The 23,121-nt window shown below is 43.4% G+C and overlaps 2 protein-coding genes across 5 annotated transcripts in view; one reads left to right on the forward strand and one right to left on the reverse strand.

Annotated features, from left to right (window-relative positions):
• AFTPH (aftiphilin) overlaps positions 1 to 5,726 on the reverse strand; it is a 45,816-nt gene extending 40,090 nt beyond the window's left edge. For 2 of the 4 annotated variants that reach the window (XM_054063639.1, XM_054063638.1), the window contains exon 1: positions 5,559 to 5,722. The gene's annotated coding sequence lies outside the window, so the exon portion shown is untranslated. Of the gene's footprint in view, positions 1 to 5,558 lie in introns of all 4 variants that reach the window. The other 2 variants (XR_008449327.1, XR_008449326.1) reach the window with 2 other exon arrangements.
• A 171-nt stretch (positions 5,727 to 5,897) lies between these two features.
• The window catches only part of LOC128851832 (uncharacterized), a 69,387-nt gene continuing 52,163 nt past the window's right edge, over positions 5,898 to 23,121 (forward strand). The window contains exon 1 of the mRNA XM_054063642.1: positions 5,898 to 5,915. The gene's annotated coding sequence lies outside the window, so the exon portion shown is untranslated. The remainder of the gene's footprint in view (positions 5,916 to 23,121) is intronic.

The following is a 23,121-nucleotide window of genomic DNA, read 5'->3' on the forward strand; positions in this document are numbered from 1 at the left end:
TAATTCACCAATATGCTTGAGGTACATACTGACATTTTACTTCAAAAAAAGAAAAGCATTGCTTGTTAATTTGGACAGACTCAATACTGTTACTGCAGCTATATCTTTAAATCTTTTTCTAAAGTCACAAGCATTTACATATGTACCTCAAGTTCATTTGAAACACTCAAGAGAGAAAAGAGAAATCATTAAAACTGGAAACGATAAGAGTAGTAGTTGATAAGTTTTGAGAGGGCAAGAATTCATATAGACAAAATGCATATCCTTCTGTTATCTCAAGCCACTAACTGGGTTTCTAAAACATTTACTATCAAACCAGGGTATCTTATTATTTGCTTGCAGTAAACAGGGGACAATACATGCTTTCCTCATACACCAATCACATCCTTCTTCATTATCTTCTGTAGATTAATAGTAACAGTATAACAAAGACATGGCAGCAAAGAGAACAGTGGAATTACAACAGGCAAAAGCAAGTATAAATAGATCCTTCTCTATGTATCTTCCAAGGCAAAACTTGAAATGGCATGTTCAATGAGAAATAGAAAATTTGGAGGCCATAAACAAAGATTATCTCCAAAGAACTATTTGAGACATGTAAATTCAAAAGAATAAACTGCTCATAAAGCAGACTGTTGCCTTTAACTTATGATGAACATTAGCAAAGCGACGGATAATCTCTCAACTGTGGGTTATTCTGAGAGCAAAGTTGAGTTAAGCAACCCATCACTGAAAGCATAACAAAAACAAAATAATCAGAAATGGCATGATCAAGATCTCCATGACAGAAACAACGATGTTACTGAAATGTCCTACAGTAAAAGCCTTGAAATAGCAAGGAGATGGATTCAAGTCATTAGCTGCTAGCATCTGATCTTTCCAAGAACATTTAACTCTTCTACTGCAAGGGAAGTCCTCAAGCAGATATCAAAAATACTGCAGTAAGGACCAGATTTACAATTCTCATTACAGCAAAATGTTGGCTTCCAGTAGGAAAAGTTGCCCTCTTCTATTATAACTTTACCTATTCATTAGCTCATGAACAATGCAAAAATGGATATGCAGTCTTTCTGCATCTAAGAACTTATTTCTACAAGGGCTGTTGTAAATGAGGAGAGAACTTATCTGTTAAAATCACATTTCTACAACCCAAATCCACTCTAGAGAGTCAGTGTTCAGGCTGAAGTCAGTATGTTCTAAAATTGCTTTAATAAGCTTACTTTTATTTTTGGAAAAAGCTACCAGCAAACAAAACACAGCAAGAAAATGTTTACTTCATAAAGCCTCTAAGAAATCAATGTTTTCGATTTTGAATCTAATGCTGTTACAGCTAGAAGGTCCATTACCCAAAGCAGGAGTTTCAGAGCACTTTCTTTGCTTGGACGTATGAGCTAAGGAAAACAATGTTCTCCAGTTCCAATAAGGCCAATGCGTCTAAGCCTTACTTCTCATTAGCTGACGTATGCAATTAACCAATCAACACCACTGTACATTACTGTGATTTCAAATAAACACCAAATACGCTAGACTCCTATTAGAAAAAGTGTTGCATGTAAAATATTAAAGTAACAAAACTCAGACTTCCACCAGGATTCAGGCCCTTATCTCAGGCAGTGCATTCTTCCTGCCCTTCCCAGGGCATCAGTAAACACCAGACAATTCTGCCTAGAGAAGATCCAAACACCTTTGATACTGCTCCTCCTCTTCTCGTAACTGTCAATACAGGAAGACCAAGTTAGGTGGCAGAAATGTGAAATTTAAGCAGGTCCAGGATACGAATATCTTCCTCTAAGTCCTACTTGTTAGATTATATAAAGGAAGCAGCCAAACTTACTTTCACTAGTTGTTTCTCCCTATTTCACCTAGGCTTAGCTGAGGAATCAGAGGAACATTTGAAAAATACGAATCTAAATGTTGTGTTAGTTCACAAAACTTTTTTAACAAAGAATAGCATCACTTCTGCCAAACCAAGAGACTGGGTTATTTTTATAAATTTACCATAAGCAAAAAAACCCAACCCAATGTTTTACCTTTATGTCTCCTGACTTGCTTTAACAGCTGCAGATAAAACTGTACCTAAATGTGTAGACAGAGAGTGGGGAAGATGTTCTAAGAACAAGCATGGTTTTAATTCATATAGGCAAAACATATCTGGCTGGGAAAGTCAATCGGGTTTAAAACCTAGCTCTGCTGGAATACAACTCAGTAAGAAAATTTATTTCTGAATGTTACCCTCAAACATGTTTGCTGGAAACCTGTTCTAAATTAAGACAAAAAAGATGCTGGATTAAAAAGTATTAGAACTAGCTTATCTAAAGTCAACTGTTCTCAGAGATTTGTTTACAGACCTGTATGTTCTCCATCACACAGAAATCCTTCCATCATCACAAAGACTACAGTAAAGAGCAAATTACAACTGCCCAAAGGTGCACTCTTACATGAATGGCTGTCCCACCACTTGGCATAGTTCTTCCTCCCACTAATGCTAGTTTTTGCTTGGTTTTAAGTGAACAAATATTTTCTTCAACACACAGAGAACAACTACCTAAGAAGGCCCCCCCGCAACTGAAGCAAGTTAAAACACACACACCAAGAATAGGCTTACGTTATTCATCATTCATCCCACCTACAGACACTATCTCACATTAAAAACATAATACAGGTGGGACACTTAACACTCTACAGAAAAAAAAAAATATTTTCCATCACTTTTAACCAGATAGAAACTTGAGGTTTCACATTTCCTTCCCCTGGTACCTACGTTCAAATGAAAAAAGGATTTGTCCTTCCTTGGGGCTCTCCAACACAGGACTTTTAGATTTGAAAAACCCAAATTATCTGCCTTACAGAAGCAGGCCCTTTACACCACCTTGCAACTGGCACCATTACAGAAACATTCCTTGCAGTATCAATCCAAAACTTTAATTGCTAAAGACATTAGCATGGAAGAAAGTCTACTGGAAATGAGACTGTTTTCAAACAAGGCACATTTCAAGGCCACACAGGAAAAAACACAGTGTGTTTCCTGCACAAAGGAAAAATAAAATTAACAGACAAGATTTCTGAAACCTAGCACTGAATAGGATCCAAGATGCTTCTCTTAAGAGTACTACACAAAGTTATAAGTATTTTGAATCCCCATGAAAGGGTTAGTACGTCTATGCACAGAAATGTTCACACAGACATGGTTTAAGTTGTCAAGCAGTACAATAGCACAAAGGAATGAACACTTCGTCAAAGATAATGAGTAATTGAAAGAAGATTATGCCACCAAGTGCAGGGAAGACAACCAGATCCAGCATCAATTTCTTTACCACTGTGTTTCCAACTGACACCGCTACACATCTGTGAGGAGAGCTCTATGAATATTTCAAGAGGAAAAGGTTGAGTGTTGACAGAAGTCCATCTAAGCTGCTCTATTATTTCTACAGTGAAAGACGAGCCTTTCCAAAGTACTGAAAGTTTCAGAATATTATTTTATATAATTAGGGTGTAGAAATGTTTGCATGAACTTCTCAAGTTACTAAAACTTTTAAGATCACACACTGCCTTCATCAACAGAAGTATGTAACACAAATACAATTCACCATGTATAAATGGATTTTATAGACGATTAAATACTCTGCTAAATGAAATCATGATCTCAGCAAAAAGAAAACAAATAAAAAAATTAATCAGACAACATGAACTGATCTATTGAGGCAGAGATCCTTCAATTGATTACTTATAAGCAAATTAAGGAAGTAAAAAGAGGAGGTCACACTCTCACATGACCTTAGAAGGTCGTACAATGTGTACTTTACACAAACATCATGTGGAATGGAAACACCATACCCACACTAGCTTTTCTGAAGTCCCTTTACTGTACAAACTTAAAAATACAAATTAACCAAGATCTCACATCCTCAAATTTAGGCTATTTATTTTCCTGATATAAAAGGAATGTTTCAAAAATTTAAAAAAAAAACAACCAACCACTCAGTAGGTACAGGTACTTCAACTCTTCCCCTGGCTTTCCCAATTAATGCTACACTCCCCCAGGTACAGCTCCAGCTTCAGGAAGAGGAACTGCTACCTACACACTGGCTGCATGAGCGCACACAAATCTCCATGTGCACCAATACAACCTAATGTCTTTATTCCTAAAGTAGGCCAATTCCAAGTCTAGCATATGTCCAGAGAATAAAAAAAAAAGGAGGAAACACTTTTAATTTCGTTCAGCCTCCAAGGACCAATCCAGTTAAAAAGCAGCATCCATCAAAGTCACTTCACCATGGATTCAACAGCTGAAGAAATCGGCACTAGCGAAACACTGTAAACCACTCATGAAAACAAAACTTATGCGACCAAAGCAGCACAGCCTTCGCCAGCAATGCTTCTTCTACACACTCCATTTACGAACAGGGGTTTGCTTTAAACGGAGTGTCAAACTTGTGCAGGTTTCAGTCTCCCTGCTGCAGCTGAAGGATAGGGGCTGTCACCACCAGAAGCCCCCTGATGCTTTGAAGGAATACCGAGGCTTAACCCTCGGCATGTCTATGCACTGAAATGGTTTAACCCTCGGTATAAAGAATTGTCTAAGGAAAGAGAACGTTTGAGTTCATCAGGCAGCCACTTACAACAGCAAACTGAAGCGTCAGGGACCCGAAAGGCGCTTCAGCAACGTTGTAAATAAAATAAAACCATAACTCGGCTCCAGCGCGTCCCCTGCAGATGCGCCCGCCGGCCGTCACGCCGCTCGCCCCGTAAAAGAGACGCCTGAGGGGAGCCCGACCGCGCAGGGCAGGTTAAAGCCCCCCGGCCCGAGCACTCCCCACCTCGCAGTGCTGCACCCCACGGCCGGGCTTCAGCTGCTGGCCCAGCCCCCCCGGCTCATACCCCCACACCCCCAGCAAGGCTGCACCCCAAGCTTGCAGGGCTGTACCCATGCACCCCCTGGCCCAGCTCAGCCCCCTCCACCCCGCAGGGCTGCATCCCCGGCCCGGATCCCCCACCTGCAGGCCCCACCTCGCCTGTAGGGCTGCACCCCGGCTCTACCCCCACCTCCCATCGGGCAGGGCTGCACCCCCCGGCCCAGCTCCCTCCACACCCCGTACTCCCTGGTCCAGCTCCCACCTCCTCACGACTGCACTCTCTGGGGCTCAGCTCAGCTCTTACCCTCGCCAGCGCTGCACCCCAGGCTCTGCACCCTCCGCCCGTACTCACTGGCCCAGCTCCCCCCTTCCCAGGGCTGCACTCCCCCAGGTTCAGCTCTTCCCCAACCTGGCTCTGCCCCCGCCCCCCCCACCCCGCCCCGCCGGGCTGCAGCCGCCGGCTCAGGCCCCCCAAGGGCTGCACTCACTGTGTTGCACCCCTAGCTCTGCTCCCTCTCCCACAGTAAGGCAGCACCCCCGGCTCTGCCTCCCCACCGCACAGGGCTGCACCCCCGGCTCTGCCCTCCCCCCCCGTAGGGCTGGACCCCCGGCCCAGCTCCCCCCGCCTTGGACTGCGCCCTCTGGCCCAGCCCGGCACGGCTGCCCCCCATGCTCAGGCCCTCCTTGTCCCATGGGCTCCTTTACCTGCGTGCGGCGCAGGGGGCGGCGGGGCGCGCGCGGTCATGGCGGCGGGGACGAGGTGGGGGGTAGGGGAGGCCGCAGGGGAGAGGGGCCGCGGGCGGTTATCTGGGGCCTCCCGCGGCATCCGCCATCGAGGGGGAACCCATGTCACGGCGACAGGAACCGCGTCGACGCGGGCCGGCCCCCTCCCGGCGGCCACCGCCCACTCGGCCACCCGGCGGCCACCGCGCCACCTCCCCCCAACTCCAGGGACCCCCTAGCTCCCCGCGGCGCCCGGCGAGGCGATATATTCCTCCATAAATAAATAAATCCAGGAGGGAACGCAGCCGCCGCGCCCGTACCCACCCCGCGCCGGGCGAGGTAGGAGACGCGTTGGCCCCGCCGCTGCCATCTTAAGTGCTGGCAGGCCGCCCCACCGCGGCGCGGCGGCCATCTTCGGCGAGGGGAGAGGCGGGGGACGCTGCGGCCGCCATGTTGAGTTCGGGCGGAAGAGGGCGGTGCCGGATTGCGGTGCCCTCCGTGCCCTGGCACGGGCTGTGGGAGGGCTTTTAACTGTTTGGTTTTTTTTTTTTTTTGTTATTGTTTTCTTTTCCTCCAGGGGAAGCTGCCTGCGCTCGGTGCCAGGGATCTCCATCCCTGGAGATGCTCAAGGCCAGGTTGGTTGGAACCTTGAGCAGTCTGATCCAGTGGGAGGTTTCCCTGCCTATGGCAGGGGAGTTAGAATTGGATGCGCTTTAAGGTCATTTCCAACCCAAACCATTCTATTATGATTCTATGATCCTGTTGGAGAGCAACGAGAGGTGGCATTTGCCCATAGGCAGGCACCACAACCAGGTCGTGACATAAAAGCACCTGTCCCAAAGAGAAATGTGGGATTTGGCCCTGTATCCTGGGCTGCATGAAAAGAAGCGTGGCCAGCAGGGCAAGGAATGTGATTCTGCCCCCCTGCTCCGCTCTTGCAAGACCCCACTGGGAGTCCTGTTTCCAGCTCTGGAGCCCTCAGCACAGGAAAGACATGGACTTCAGAGAAGGCCACAGAAATGATCGGTGGCCTGGAACACCTCTATGAAGACAGGCTGAGAGAGCTGGGATTGTTCAGCTTGGAGAAGACTCTGAGGAGATCTTATTGCAGTCTTTCAGTGCTTAGAGAGGGCTTATCAGAAAGACAAGGACAAAGTTTTAGCAGCAGCCATAGCAATAGCACATGGATTAATGGTTTTAAATTAAAAGAACAGAAGTTTATACTAGATACCAGGAAGAAATTTTTCACAGAGGGTGGTGAAACACTGGCATGGGTTACCCAGAGAGGCAGTAGGCATCACATCCCCAGAAACATTCAAGGTCAGGTCAGATGGGACTGAGCAGCCTGATTGGGTTGAAGATGTCTCTGCTGACTGCACGAGAGTTGGACTAGGTGACCTTCATGGTTCCTTCAAACACAAACCACTCCACGAGTCCCTTCCCGCAGCTGGTGCTTGGCAGTGGTGGGAGGGCAGGGGGGAGCGGAGTCAGCAGCCCTGCAGTAGGGGTAGCGCTGGGCTGAGGCCCTGGCGAGCTCCGCCACCACCAGCACCGCCATGACGATGCTCGTGCTGTGCAGTCCTGAGGGCCAGGTGAGCATAGGGAATTGTTTACTGCCAAGTTTCACTCCTTTGAAGTGTAAGGAGGGAGCAGTCCGATCCCACATATATAATGCCACGTGTATGATCCTGCAACCCAGTTCTGGAACAGGCTACCATAGCGCTGTTTCTCCTTTTATTTCTCATTGTGACCAAGTTCCTTCAGCTTTAGAGTTTTCAAACTGCTTCATCAAAGTGTGAGCCCCTGAGGACCACTCTGTGCATCACACTGGAGCCTTGGCACCTAAGCAGCAGGGTCTGTTGGAGTTATTGCCTTCAAAGAGCAGCTTGGTAGAGATTTGTTTCTGGAAAAAAGAGATTCATGTGTCCAGTGCTTTCCAGGGAAGGTGTGTACTGGGTGTAACTGTAACACCAGGCAAATCATGCTTTAGTTAAACTGGCTTTTACAATTTTGTTTGCTTGTTTGTTGTGCAAAATTTGTAAAAAGGAGTAGGAAAAAAAAAAAGCATGCAGGGCAATGCTCTATTTTAAAAATAATTTTTACAGGTTTTCTTAATATCTTATTTGTCTTTTTTTTCCCATGGAGCACAGACAGCAGTTTGACCTCATAGACAAAAGAACATTCACAGCAAAATCACCAAGTAAAATAATGAGAAATAACAGCTCACATATGCTTCTGCTTTTTTTTCAAATACTTCTGTTGTTTAGTTTTCTAATATGTGTTTACACTGTATTGGTGAATATTGTCAGAACTACCATCCCATTAAGTCTTTAAATATGCATAGCGTGGTTTTAAATAATGTGCAAAGCCTGCCGTATATTCTTTATCAGTAGTGAACTGAACACCCTACAGCAGTTAACAACATGCTGTCAAATTACAATAATAAAATAGTGATCAAACTTTAATACTAAGGCTTTGTTCCTACAGAGGCTTAAGCATATGTTTAAGCACACAGGAGTTTGACTGTGGAAGGCTTGAAACAACGCTATTCATACAACTTTTCATGTCTGAGATAGGTTTGTGGTCTGAAAATGCCTCAAATGCATTTAAAAGTAATTGTAATTAATCTGCTAATTTAATAAGCAATATGAGGCCTTTGTGAGGCATGGGGAAATTATATTGTTAATACAATGTTTCTGTTATATTAGGAATCCTGTTACAGGAGCTGAAGATAATTATTAATGAGGCTGCATGATTGTTACTGAGGCTGTATGAGTATTGTAATACACTTCGCCGCCTCGTGGCTGTTTTCTCTGTTTTCAGCTGAGTGTCAGAAACGCAGTGTAAAGGTTTTGCTGACCTGGCAGGACAGGCAAAGCTGTGAGGGAACTGGAAGGTAGGGCAATTTAGCAGTGGAAAATCATTCACTTTCACCCAATGTACAACGTGTTTTACAAACTCAAAAGGTGCATAGAAGAATCTATAAAAGCAGTGAAATACTTTGTTGTAAAGCAACTAGATTGTTTCTTCCCATATCTGGCAGTAGCCATTAAGTTCCAAGGGTCTAAAACATACCTCAGTGTCTGCTGTTGTCCATGAAGAATTGCTCCCCATTCCAGCTGTGTTAGTGGCCATTGACCATGAGTGTCCATCATCTGTATGGCAACATTGTAAATAATAAATTAGAGGAGGTAATTTAATAATTATCTTCTCTTATACAGCTGGTATATCAGTTATTTGAATGAGCATATGGAATAAAAACACTGCCTGTAACCCCCCAAACAACAATCTGAACACCAACACCCTAAAAAAAGAATGTAAAGTCATTCGGTGGGAAGACTGAAGCCATAAGCAAAACTATGTACCACAAGGAGAGAGACAGAAAGATTGACAGTGTCAGTAATTGGGTACTAGAATAGAAGAAAATTTAAGTAAAATTCCGAGATGATTTGAGGAAGTGACTCATATTCTGAGCCATGAAGGAAAGAAAACCCCTCCGAATAGTCCCTGTTTTTTGACCATAGGGAAATTTCCTTCTCTTTCTTGATTGTATGCAGTAGTTCCTAGGACCAGAAGCTTTAATAACTATGCAGTTGTGAGTCTGTAAAATTAATTTAACTTGAATGCGGAATCAGACAACAGGTAAGCATTCCAGATAAAAAAAAATGAAGGTGATCTTCACTTAGACATGGTGTGAATGATTGACAAGATGTGTGGGATTTCTTTAGTCATTCCTGCGTAAGCTTTACCGTTGAAGAAGATTACATTTGCTTACAAAGACAGACTGACACTTTATAATAGCATTAGCCATATTATGTATTAGTTCTATTAAATGGAATCCATGGGTTACAACACTAATTCCAAGGTTATATTTTCAACATATGAAAGTTTCCTTTATAGAGTTGCATGGATGTAAACAGTGTATATTATTTGGACATTATTCTAGAATGGTATTCTGTCCATTTTCAAACTTCTAGTGTTTGGGTTTTTTTTTCAAGTGTATGCTTCCAAGCAATTTTTCTTACACCATAGTGAAAAGGCATTGTAGTTCCGAGATATCCATCTCAATGTGAAGCCCCTCTGCATAGTGCAGTAGAGGTTTTAAGTCAATCAGGACAGGTCTTCGTAACTCTGCACTGCAACCTTGACTTTTTAGCTGCAGCAAAGCAGCTTTATCAGTCACGAGTCCGACGCCGAGTCGCAAACAGTCAGGAGAGGGCGCAGCCTTCCTAGAAGTGTCAAATGGAAAAAAAAATCGTGGTGTGTCAAGATGATTCACAAAGGCCGTCTCCCAAAACCCCACAGGGTATGGCTCCTCAGATGCTCCTCCTGGGAGGGAATTGGCGGTGGCGGGGAGAACTGGTTGTGATCTACATCTGCGTCCTTCATAAAGCTTAGTCATTCATAATTCTCAAGAAAAAATGAGCATTTATAGGGAAACAATTTAATTTTTTATTTATTTCTCATTTTAGAGTTTACAGTCTGGCTCCTGAATGTAGCGTTTAGTTATTCTCTAGGCTGTACCATATATTGTGGAGTGTAATGCAGAATATCTCCTGAAAGATGATGGATATCTAGCAGTGGATAGTACGGAGGGTGATCTGTGGTTTTGGTTTGATTTTGTTTTTATGGTTGGTTTGTTTTGTTTGGGTTTGAGTTTGTTGTTGTTGAGGGTTTTTTTCTGATTGCCAAAATATCTACAGTACAACATGTCTCCTGGCAACTCAGTGTATGGGGAAGAAACTTGCTGAAATCAAAGACTAGATAAATCTTCAAACTCCAGGCGCTGTTGCTTCCCTGCTTCCCTCTGCTGAGTCTGGCTGTGCTGCTGATCAGAAACTGGATAGTCACTATCCTGTGAAACATTTCATTTTATTTTCTGGTTTTGTATTTTGTTGTTTATTAAAAAAAAAAAAATTCACAATCGAACCAGACATTTGAAGATTTGAAATTACTTGTAGAATGAATTTATAATGGCCTTTGGACATACCAGATCATTTCGTAGCACTAATGCCAAAGGCTTTCCTTTGTGCTATTGTCAGTTCAGTGCTAACTAATTTGTATTTTTCTGTGGAAACTAAATATGTAAAAAAAAAAAAAAAAAAGCAAATTGAAAACAGGAAATCAAACCATTGCAATTTATCTTCATGCAATGTTTTGACTTTTTTTCCATCCTCACATGAAACTGAATTGGAACATTTATCTGAAATGTTTTTAATTCAGTAAAACTGCATTTATCTTAGACCATTATAGCTGAAATAACCCCTTCTTCTGCATTATCAAGCAAAAAGAGTTGGTCTGACTGAATTCAGCAATCGGTCTCAAAAGCTTTACGTGAAAACTCGTTGTGGTTGTGGTTTCATAAGAAAGGCATTATCAAAGCTAGCTGAATCCATGCTTTCCACTGGCTTCTAAATGGGCAACAGTTAGCAAAAGAAAAATTATGCAATTACTGTTATTTAAGTTAAAGCTGCAGCTGAGCAAAGAATGAACTAAGCAGCCTGTTACTAAACTCCACTGCTGATTTGTCCTTTGCTACCACAAGGTGGTAAAACAGATCTATGAGCAGCTGATGCTCGTTTCTTTGAGCAGTGGTTGCTGCCCCGAACTCCATCCACAATCAGTGCAGCCTGCCTGGACCTCCCAGAGGGCACTGCAGAGCTCTTGCCTCTGGTAGAGTTGAGGGAGCCAGGAGTGCCTCTTGGCCCCAGGGCATTCTCCAACCCCTGTGAAGAGCCCATCTCTGAGCCTGTGAGCTGGCTGTGCAGCAAAGAACCTGAGGATCCCCATTTGCTACAATTCAAATGGTGTCTGAATTAATTCCTGCTCCATGTAGTCTTCGCATATCTCTTTGCTCGCAGGAAAATGCACTTGCTGAGTATGGCCTTAATGACTTTAGTGTGGCAATACTATGCATACACCTGGCCTCAATATATTCTTGCCTATAACTCAGCATCAGCATGCACAAAGTGTATTTTTGCGTACACTCATTTTAATGACAGCAAAGCTTGTCAGAAAAGGCAATGGACAAACCAATGCAGCTGGCAAAACCTGGCAAGCTGCTGTCAGTGCTGGTGTGTTCTGGTGTGATGGAGATATAACAAACTTTAAGAGCAGGACAGACTGAAAACAACCTGTCTTCAGCCCTAATTTAACTGTGTTACTCAGCCAAACAGAGTGGTAAAAAAAAGCTGACAAGTGTAGCAGCCCAGCAAGGTATGGACAGCCAAAATGATGCACAGGCAGCATGTACTATTTCTACCCAGGTCTGACAATACTTCCTACTCCTAGAAGGTGGTATTGTGGGAGTGCCTCAACTGTCAGCAGGAAAGCAAAATTTCTAGCTCTCACAGTAGCCAAGCAAAGCTTTCCAGTGTGACTAATTGGTTTTTTTTTCAATACAGGCTCTAAATGCAGAGACCCAGTAAGAAAGGAAATAAAAATGATTCATTTAAAGACATTCCCTAGCCTTTAAGGGGCATGACTTGTGAATTTTGTACATTTAAGATGAAAAGCACTAAAAATGGTTAAAGACCATTATTCTGTTTTAATGATCCAATTTATTTGTTGGACAAAGGTGTGTTGATTTCCATAGCCATCCTTCTTCTTTATGCATCTTCTTGTCTCTGTGATGACAGGAGTCAAGAACCTCTTTTATAGATCAGCTGGTAGAAAATTCTAACGTACAGGCTGCTAGCTCTGTCTGTGTGGTGGGCACTGTTACAACACTCTCTTGAGTACTGAGCAGTTCAGTGTAGTGAAATACATGTCCATGATCTCTACTAACATCTCTTTCAAGGCTTTTTCATTTCTAAGGCATTTCAGAGGGTTGGGTTTTGTTTTGGGGGTTGTTTGGTTATTTTATTTTATTTTGAGATCTAGGAATATTGAAACTACCTTTATAGCTGTCTTTTTACAAGAAAACCTGCAATATCCTGTTGTAATCACACAAGTTCATTTCATGTCTATACATCAACACAGTCAGTGAAATTCAGATGCCTTCAGATGTCTTGGACTAGTTTTACTCAACAAACCAATGTTGTGTGACTGGCAGTGATGCATATCAGTAAAAATAATTTGAGATTTTTTTTGCCAGAGATCATGCCCCTTTCTCTTTGCAGTGAATGACAAAATGTCCATTAAATGTAAGTGAAAGTAAAATGGAAACATCTGAGTTTTTTCTGGGTTAATGATAACCTCTGTCTCAAAGGAAACTACCATGCAAGGAAAGTGGTTCCTTTTGCAGATATTTGTCAAAATCCTTCTCATTGTCTTTCAGACTCATATCTGATGCCTGGTTTTGGTATCACATATGTCAATTTTATACTCTGACATATTTTTCTGCAATGGGTTTGTTTTCTTGATCTGTGTTCATTGAGATGCAAAGCATCTGGGACACAGGCATCTGGCAAGGGTAGTTCTCAGAGAAATAGGATTGCTTTTGGAAACATCTTATACAAGAAATGTGTGAGATTGGCCGTATCTGCTCCTAAACTACCTGACAGGGTTGTTGTCATAGGTAAATGATAAACAAGACAGAATCCAGAGAGAAAATACAATGCTCCAAATAGCCAAAATGTTTTTGAATGCTAACAGAAGTCTTATCTGTCCCAGCCGCCCTGACTCCTGCATGCCACATCTTTTGGCTGCCCCAGCAGTCAGGATAAGACCTACAAACAGAGGGATCTATTGGTCTTTGTGTGGTCTCCTGCTGTTCCACAAGCAGAAAGGAGCAAGACTTGAACCCCTGACATTTGTACCAAGAACAGGCAGAATGCGGGAAAAAGCAAAGGAGTGTGGAGAGCTGGTCAGGGAGGGAAACAGAAGGATGAAAAAGGCAAGGACAAAGGCAATAGGGTAGATGAGGAGATGAGTTCCAACCCTTAGCACTTCAATATCCAGGATCAGTCAGAGGTCTCTGCAAAGCAACCAAACTGGCTCTGTTTCCAAAAGGAGAGCTAGGAAAGATGGGATTAGGTAAATCCAGATGCCTGATAAATCTGTTTAAATTCACCAGGCTCTAAGTAGGAATCCTCTGTCTAAATCATAGCTAATGGGTTTCAGTGCTGGGAAAGGCTGCTGTCTCTGAGACAGCTCCTTGGTTCTAGTAAGTGAATATGATCCCAGTAGGCTTACTTAGTGTCACTACGGGCTTTGCAGGAGCCCTTGCCAGGGAGCGCTTTCTGTTGCCCTTCCTTGCATCTCTCTGCACCAACCGTATAGTCTAAGTGCAGCCTGTGTCATTTCAAGGGAGATAATGTGCATCTTCGTAGTGACCTACAGCCACCCTATCTCTAACCTTATGGAATGCAAAGAATGTGCATTAGTGGAGAATTTGGCTCATGGTTTCCAGTTTTTAGCTACTGAACTGAAAAAAAACATTTAATAAGCACAATAAACCTATCAATTCATAGTCTAGCGCTTGCCTCAATTCCCACCATAGTTGAGAGAGGGCTGTTTTCAGAGCATCGCCTTGGGTTCTGTGTCCTCATGTGGCCAAAGAAGGATCTAACATCAAATCTAGATGTTGAGGAATTCTTATACCTCCATTCTTCCAAGTATACAGTGTTAGTGAGTTGGAAACAGCTCCAAACAGCATCAAAAGCACTGAAAACTGACTTCCCAACACAAACTGATTTCTAGGTGTTTCAAAGAAGCCTCTTTGTCTCAATTCCCCTGCATTTATGGAATTGTTTTTAATGTAGGCCACAGGGTATTTTCTGTTTCCTTGGTCAAATGTAAGTCAGCAGTTCATTGGATTTAAGTTAAAGAGCGATGGCAACTTACAATTGGTTTGTCTGGAAATGGCATTGGTCCAACTGTCCAGTTGTGGGAAGTTATGTGAGCAGAGCAGATATAGTTATTTCCAAATTTGGCCACAATCCACATTTTACCCATATTTATCCATATTTTGCTTAAAAGGGGCTTGTCTCCTTCAGCAAGAAATCCCCTGGGCAGAGGGCATATTCTCAGTAACTCACTCTTTACCCCGTACTGGGTTGAATTTCCAGCAAATCCTTCTCTGTAAAGGAGCCAAGATGCGTGATCTTTGCTAGTGATGTAGCTAACTCAAAATCAAACTTCTCTCTTCTCGGCATCCTCTCTCACTTAGGAAATGTTGCAGCTTCTGAGATCATTCACAGTTTTCTGAGCACCAATTGATTCTCAATACAAAACCTGTTTGCAATATCCTGGATTTTTCAAGGAGTAAAGACTCGTGTGCCTATCATCACATGGTGGAGCAGGAGGGAGTTTCAGGAGCACCGCAGAGATCTCTTGCCAGTCCGGTGCTTGTTCTACTTATTCAAAGAGAGGGTGAGATGTGAACCAGCTTTCATTCAAAAATAATGTAGGCATTTTAGCAAATGACTCTTCTCCCTCTAGCATATCCTCTTGTACCTTCTGTGATCATTTTATCTGAACTGTGCTGGTGGAGCTCAACTGCTATCAGATGATCCTTTGCAGGGTTGCTTCAAGGGTGAGAAAGACATAAACTGAACTTGCTGTGAAGCTGTTGCAAGCTGGCCTATTCTTCTTTTGCTCATAGCCAGCCAGTCAGGCATGGATGATGCCTCCACTTCATGGCTGCAGATCCTTGAGCCGTCTGATCTTTTTTTCCATATAAATGTCTTCAAATGCAGTTTGACAGCAGGTTACACTGAGAAGATTTTTCCATTCTGTAGTTCTATACCATCAAGACATGATTATATTACTCTACAGGCTATGCCTTCAGGGAAGCCCCTGTTACTTGCACATCTCTGGGTTTGGCTGACTATTTATGTGCTGTTACTAGCTAGGCCACTTCTCTGGAGAGTCCCACTTTCTCAGTCTGACAGATATGCAGGCAGACAGAGCTACAAGTCTGTGCTACCAAAAAGACCTAGTGTGGTAACCCCCTACAAAGTGTGACAAAGAATCACTGTGTGCTCAGATTTGCCTTGGGCCTAGTTTGCTTTTACAGAGCTGGACCAGTTTCTCATGAGTCAGATTCTGTTATATGCAAGCTGATGCCTTTAATTCAGTTTAAGAGTGGATCTGATAGGTTTCTTCCCACTTCACAATTGTAACCTTATTATTGCTCCGTTTGTTAACGTGTATCCTGGTAGCATTGCAGAGCTACAAGCATGCCCTGGGGCCGGATGCAGTAACTGCCTGTGGTGTGTTTTTCTCAGTCCTGATTGTGTGGAAGGGGTCACGCCTGCATTATAACTTATGTCTGCAGTTTCTCAAGGCTCATTCTTGCCTGTGGGAAAGCTTCATGCATGAAAAGTGTCAAGCCTGGCTCTCTGTAGGATAGGCTGGTCTGTTACACCCTTAACTGAAAGATGACTGTTGCTTTTTTTGGACTGGGACTGCTAGCAGGAAGCAGATCACAGCAAGTGTGAGCTGCGTTGGATCCCAGTCTATTGCTGGCCCTCATTAAGGCTCTGCAGCAGTCTCCAGGTTTTTTCCTTCATAATTTGGTTAAAGTAAATATGATGGTGAATGACTGAATCCCATGAAGAACAGAAAGTAATCTCTGCGGTTGTGGCAGGTGGTGCCGGTGTGTGGAAGATTCAACCTCTGAATCTCTGAGCTCCAAAGATCTTGCCATCTTGAACCCCAGTGGCAGTAAAAAAAATGCCTGTAAGTGCAAAGTCTTGTGTCTCTGAAGTCTTCAGGTTTGATGAAATAGATGAATATTTCATTGTCCCTCTTTTCTGCAGTCCATCAGGCGGAGTCTTTAGCCCCAAATCTTTGCTCAGTCTCTGGTTGGACAAGTAGACAAGGAATTTGGAGTGAGACTACATCAGAACTCTTGATTGAGCTAAGACTGCATATAAAAATAATATTGTCTTAGGAAATGAAAAGCCTGTGTCCTGCATCTGCTGAGCAAGGGGTTTCATGCCCGTGTTTTTTTCCTGTGTACTGGCAGATTCACAAAATGGCATGCATTCTGACTATGGCTAAATAAGCAGCTGGGGGGCTGTTATCTCTGTGCAGAGACACGGGCCCATTCCCTTTTTGTTTTCAGGCACGCTGCCCATTCTCTTTCCTTTGTGGAGGCTGCAGCCTTATGGGAGAGTGAGCACATTCACATACATCATAGCGTTGATGCTAGGTGAGACTGGGCTCAACAAATTGTTTCTCTCCCATTCCCCCAGAGGTGGTCACTTAATAAATACCTGGTATTTACACCTTTTATTAAAGCACTGTGAAACACCTGTCAGGCTGACTGGGACTTTGTGTAGCCATTCACCCACCTCTGGAATTCAGCCATTTTGGAGTGATAAAATATAAGCTATGCACAAAACTGAGAACCCAGAACAGCTCAGGTCAGGTTTGTTTGCTGCTATAACCCTCTCAACATCAGCAGAGGACCAGCATTTGTTTCCTCTACATTGAAGAGTAGGAAACTATAAAGGAACGAAGGCCAAATACTGAAACGTTTAGCATTCCCAGTGCTATTTGCCAAGAAACCCACCAGCCCAGAGCTATTTGGTAGCTTGAGTTCTGTGAAAGCCCTGTGCTGTATCTTCTTTTATATGCTGGTGCTGAGCAGTTCAAAAAGGTCAGGGGTGCAAAATTTACTCTCTTCAGGATAAACAAAACAATAATTCTGCTCTCTTGAAATGCTTTTCTGCTTTATATGGTTTTACTTTTGGTAGAAAGGGAGGCACACGGTGTTTTCCTGTTGCCACCTCTTTCTGGCAATGCAGGACCTCCTTGAAAGCCATTGAAAGTTCCCATAACCAATAATTACTTGGATCTGACTAATGGGAAAATCTGCTCTTAGCAATATGGAAAGTAATTAAAATTAAATAAAGGTCACGTGTTTATAAATTACGCGTTTCCACATCATTTAGTGTTTCTAGTTGACAGAAGGTATTGTGTTTCTTACTCCTATGTGCAGAAGATACGTACATCACCTGGGGGATGCTGAAGAGAGATGCTGTGCAGGTGATGCTCTAAATGCCTCAGCTCCTTCCAGGGCCTTTTATTCAGATCTCTTTCCAAGCCTGGCAGGATGGGTTAGCCCCTGTGGAAGCAGAACTGTGTGTGTCTTCTGTGTTGTGTGAGTGATGCATAAACTTCTACCTTCAGCACTAAAAGCCTTTGCTCGTTTTCACTTTGTTAGAGTGGTAGTTTCTTTCCTATTATGAGGTACTTAAGGAAACATCTGGAGTCACCTATCTGTGGCCTGTTGTTTTCAGCTCTCTATTTTACTTTTTCAACTTTAAACACAATGTGTGTCTATGTGTGTGAAGGCATCTGCATCTGAGTGTTTGGAAAAAGGTGAATACCCTCAAGGTCCCTTCATAAACATTGGAGCAAAGGCCTGTGGAAGACCATTCAGGGTATCAAAATTGTCTCTGCTAAATCATCCTCTAGGGAAGTGTCTCTCTTTCCACCGCCTATATAGGGAACCCACAGAGACCAGACTGAATTACCACAGCTGAAATTAGATGCTGCAGAAGGTAGCATGAATGCCCCTGCAGTTTCAGCTACTATTCACTTGCAGTTTTCCAATTTATACAGTCACTCAGCTGGCCTAAGCAAAAAAAAGCCGTCTTTGCAGAAAATTGTATCTTAAGCATCAGCCTTTGTTGTACCAAACAGGTCTTTTAAATCCTTACCCTGGGAAGCTGTTGACACATGCACGAGTCACTCTTCCACCTTCTCCCAGTAAATGCATGTGTAATTGTATTTGTGTATACTAGTTACACGTTGCTGTGGAAGTTTTGGCATGCTAGTATATATCTGCATGCCAGCCATCACAGCCTCTGGCTTCATGGCCGTATATGGAAGTTCACCTGCGAAGGTATCCAGAATTTCCCTTTGGATCTGTTTGAGGTTTAAACCAAGCAGCTCAGAAGAGGGCAAGTGGAGCTGCTACATGCTCGAAATGCGTGGCAGTTTCTGGCAGTGAAAATTATAGCCTCATAATTGAAACCTCGCTCACTGCACCCTGAATGCCACGAAGGACATTTCTTCCTGCCATGTCCTCTCCAGAACAGAGTGTTCTCTGTGGGGCGGTATGCTCTGAGAGGCCAGATCTGGCTACTCCCTTACAACACTGCAGATAGAAGAAGATGGCTTGAACATAAAGGAAGCCACAAAAATTATTTGGAGGCAGGCCAGAGGCTGGTGAGAACAGGCTGAGGAGATGAAGGACTATTTGGTACTGTGACTATGGAGATTCAGTGGCTAAAATCCCTTGTGAGGAAAGAATGATATGGAGAGAGTCATTGCGTACAGTTAACTGGGAGGGACACTGTCCAGGAGGCCAGGTGTAGGAAGGCTTGAAAGTGCACATTTCAGCATAATTAGAGGCTCTTCTGAAATGAAGATGTAACTTGATATGCAAAGTTTGTACACTTGGGTTTCATGTTTCACTACATCCCCTGGAGCAGGCCTTTATCTTACATCAGGATGTCGGGCAATATACCACCACCTGCAATTTACTTTGACTGTGGTGACTGTTAATTCCTATAGTGTGGATTGAAACATTTTTAGTGTGCTAAAACATTTTAGAAAAGTTTCCATTCTGGTTTTTGGTCATTAGATTGAAAAGAACTATGTAACTTTAGGAATGTGATAGTAAAAATGGTGGATGTGTATAGAAAGCTAAATGACACCAGGAAGGTAATTTAGGAAACTTCTCTTTATCCGTACACCTATTAAAGAATAAAAGGGTATATAATGAGACAGAAGAGTGGTAAATTTGCATGGAGTGCATTGCCACCTATGAGCAATATCAGCATGCATAATTTTGAAAAATACTAGGCATTTAATAGCCTTCAACACCAACATGTGCTATTGTAGTGGTAAATACATAACATTCAAGACCACTGAATAGGTTTCAGGCCAATGCTACTTAAAGAGAACTAAGAAAAATCTATCTGGGGCAGGCTGTGCTATAGCTGTCTGCCACATCATCCCTTCTACTGTCCTCCAAAACACATTCCAGCTAGCACATCCAAAGACTGTGAACAATTTGGAACCGCTAGTTTTATCAATTATAATAGTCACTGTGCACCTGTGATCATCAGTTTATTTATATTGAATACAGCAGCAGCCTGCTGAAAGAGACCTGGCATTGACACCTGCCTGGATGGCTGCTGAATGCTTCAAGTGTAGATTAGTTCTTTATTCTACAAGTGAACCCATGTTGTACTCTACTTAGAGACACTTAGCTTGCTTCTTAGTGGAAAGGTTCAGACCTAGGTTGGTCCTGTACAGCTCCTTTCTAAACCAGCCCAATGACAGGACTGTTAATCTGGCTGATATTCATTCCAGTCTGAAACAACATCTTCTGCTTTACAAAACATATAAATGCTTTAAGAGATATAGAAGTTCCCAAGAGATAATGCTGCACATCTGCCCTGCATAGGCAGCTCTTGGTTACCTCCTAAGCAACTTTGCTTACAGGAAATGTGGCCCTACCAGCTGTGTGCCCACATCAGTACAGTGTTGGGTCCAGCAATAAGCCTTGCACTTCTGCACTCTTGATGAGATTTGGTGAACGAGGGCCCTCTGCACCATGCCCCTTGTGCAACACAGGCACCTTAAACACTGCCTGCTGGCAGCTGAGACCCAGGACTGAGCCCTTGAAGGATGGCTATAGAATCATAGCATCATAGAATCATAGAATGGTTTGGGTTGGAAGGAACCTTAAAGATCATCCAGTTCCAACCCCCTGCCACGAGCAGCGACACCTCCCACTGGATCAGGCTGCTCAAAGCGTCATCCAGACTGGCCTTGAACACCTCCAGGGATGGGGTCTGATTTCTCTGGGCAACCTGTTCCAGTGCCTAACCACCTTCGCAGTAAAAAATTTCTTCCCAATATCTCATCTGAATTTCACCTCTTTCAGCTTAAAACCATTACCCTCCATCCTGTCCCAGCAGTCCCTGATAAAGAGCCCCTCCTCATCTTTCCTGTTGGCCCCTTTAAGTACTAAAAGGCTGCCATAAGGTCTCCCTGGAGCCTCCTCTTCTCTAGGCTAAACAAACCCAATCCTCTCAACCTGTCCTCATATGCCATCTTTGTGGCCCTTTTCTGGACTTGCTCTAATGAATCCATGTCTTTTCTGTGCTAAGGACTCCAGAACTGAACGCAGTACTCCAGATAAGGTCTCATGAGAGCAGAGGGGCATAATCATCTCCCTCAGCATACTTGCCACACTTCTCTTGATACAGCCCAGGATACGTTTCACTTTCTGGGCTGCAAATGTGCATTGCTGGCTCATATTGAGTTTCTCACCCATCAGCACCCCCAAGTCCCTCTCTTCAGGGCTATACTCAATCCCTTCTCTGCCCTGAGGTTCACACAGGCCCACCTCTCAAGCCTGTCAAGGTCCCTCTGGATGGCATCCCTTCCCTCCAGTATGTCAACTGTGCTGCACAGCTTGGTGGTGTCAGCGAACTTGCTGAGGGTGCCCTCAATCCCACTGTCCATGTCTACAACAAAGTCGTATATAGGTGGCCACCAATTCTCTTTACTGGTACAGAGATGTAGTTTCGTGTGTTACGGGACCAGGTAAGACAGGAGAGATATGAACACTCTGACCTGCAAGTGCATCACATCTTTGTCCTGGAAAGTGACATTCCGCCTTTTACCAGCTACCGTTCCACACTGGTTGATGAGAGCCACACAGCTCTCTAAGGACACTCTTAAGAGATAAAAATGCTGTGCTTGTCAGTTGTTGAACTTCTGAGCTGTTCATTCCTGCCCTTTCCTCCTACCCCAAACAGTGAAACATTTGTTGGCACTGTCCAGGAATTCATCTGCTGGCATTTTAATATGCATGTGTACGATTATCCAATTGCTACAATTACACTGTGGGAATCTTGTTTCTAAAAATAACCCCGATCTCTGCTGCTCTCCAACACTAGCGTGAGATAATGTATCATGTTCCCTAGTTGCCAGTGACGCACAGAATAAAGGTAATCAATACAGCTGGTAGTACATAAAGACAACAAAAATTATAATTACAACCGATTTCCCTTTCACTTAGAAACATCATCTTCTAGCCTACGTTATCACAGCTTCAACTGTACAATGTATTAAAACAATCATGTGCTTTCTTTTGCTAAATAGAATCGTGTTATTTTGCCTGAGAGCATCTTCTGAATAGCTTGAAGAGGTTAGGTTTATTACAGGAATCCTAAAGCGGTTCATGCTCCAGCAGATGCTCTGTTGCTATCAATCAGTGTACCTCCACTGAAACTGAGAGACATCTACCTGTTTGTATCACTCAGGATGTGATTGCTGTATTCTGCCCAGGAAAATGTGTGCACACATCATCTTTTGAATTCAAGGTGCAGCAGGCAACTCCCTGCTAAGAATCTGATCTTCATGTTCCACCTGCATTATTTAAATTGCAGGAGAAAGCATCGTGAGTCAGTGGAGGCTGCTAAAAAATGATGAAATGCCGTTCAATTTTTACTATTTAAAAATCATGTTTTGGAAGGAGTTTGCATTACAAATAGCCTCTTTGATCCCAGAGGAACTACTTACAGTGTATGGCATTAGTCAGTCTTGCTGTTGGATATTCTGGTCCAAAATAATGTGTCAGCCTGGTGAGTGAAGGAGGAGGCCTGGGAGTCTGTACTTCAGCATTGTAGCCCAAAGTCGTAGTGATGAGAGATAAAGTGTGTGCAAATCAGTATATTTAAAATCACAGCACTGATTGCTGAGAAACTGTTGTTACATCTCTGTTCCTCCCTCTCTGCCCATAGAATAACAGCAGTAATTCTAGAAATAGCGAGGAGTGTTCATGAATTAACACAAATTGTAAAGTTTGCCAGTGCTTTGGTGTTCTTCAGTGAGTGGCGCTAAATGAAGTGCACCTTGGTCAGTGTCTGTAGTGGACACATAAAGGTCTGAAGCAACAGGAGAATTCCTGTGGCTGTGGGGTTTCCAGCAACAGTTCTCTGTTGTAGAGAGGACCTGCCACCTCTGAGAAAAGGCAGTGGAAATGGAGGGCAACGGATGTGGAAGCCAAGTTCTGCACCCACACAATAATCCGGAGCTGCTCCCAGCTTTGCCTCTCAGAGTGTTTTGTAGCCATTGCAGCTCGTTGTATCTTTCATTCAAAGCTGGGATGTAAAAGGAACCCTGTTATCCTCATTGCAGCCTTTGTGTTTTATATGAAAATATTTCATTTTCTTTTTGAGACTAGTGAATCTTTTGCTTTTCCAAGAATATTTCTTCTACCTAGAGCCATATTCTGTTCTTAGTTCTGGCCTGGATCTCTTCTAGACAGTAATATCTTTAACATCGAACAGAAAATTTCTTACAGAGCAGCCAGGAAAGAATCCTTTTTTCCTCTTTAAGCATGCAGGGCTGAAAGCTGCTACTGTAGATTGTCATACATTACAATGCTGTCAGCACTGGCTTTTCTCCCATCACAAGGCTTTTTGGAGCCAGGCAAAGACAGAGCCACTGAGCACTCTAGGAAAGCTTCAGCACCTCCATCAGTGTTTGGCAATGGGCTGCTCCATGGCACAGATCTCTGACTTTCTGCTTGATTGAATCAACACCTGCCTGCGGCCTCTGG

The sequence above is a fragment of the Cuculus canorus genome, chromosome 3 (genome assembly GCF_017976375.1).
Source record: "Cuculus canorus isolate bCucCan1 chromosome 3, bCucCan1.pri, whole genome shotgun sequence".
NCBI classification, from domain to species: Eukaryota; Metazoa; Chordata; class Aves; order Cuculiformes; family Cuculidae; genus Cuculus; species Cuculus canorus.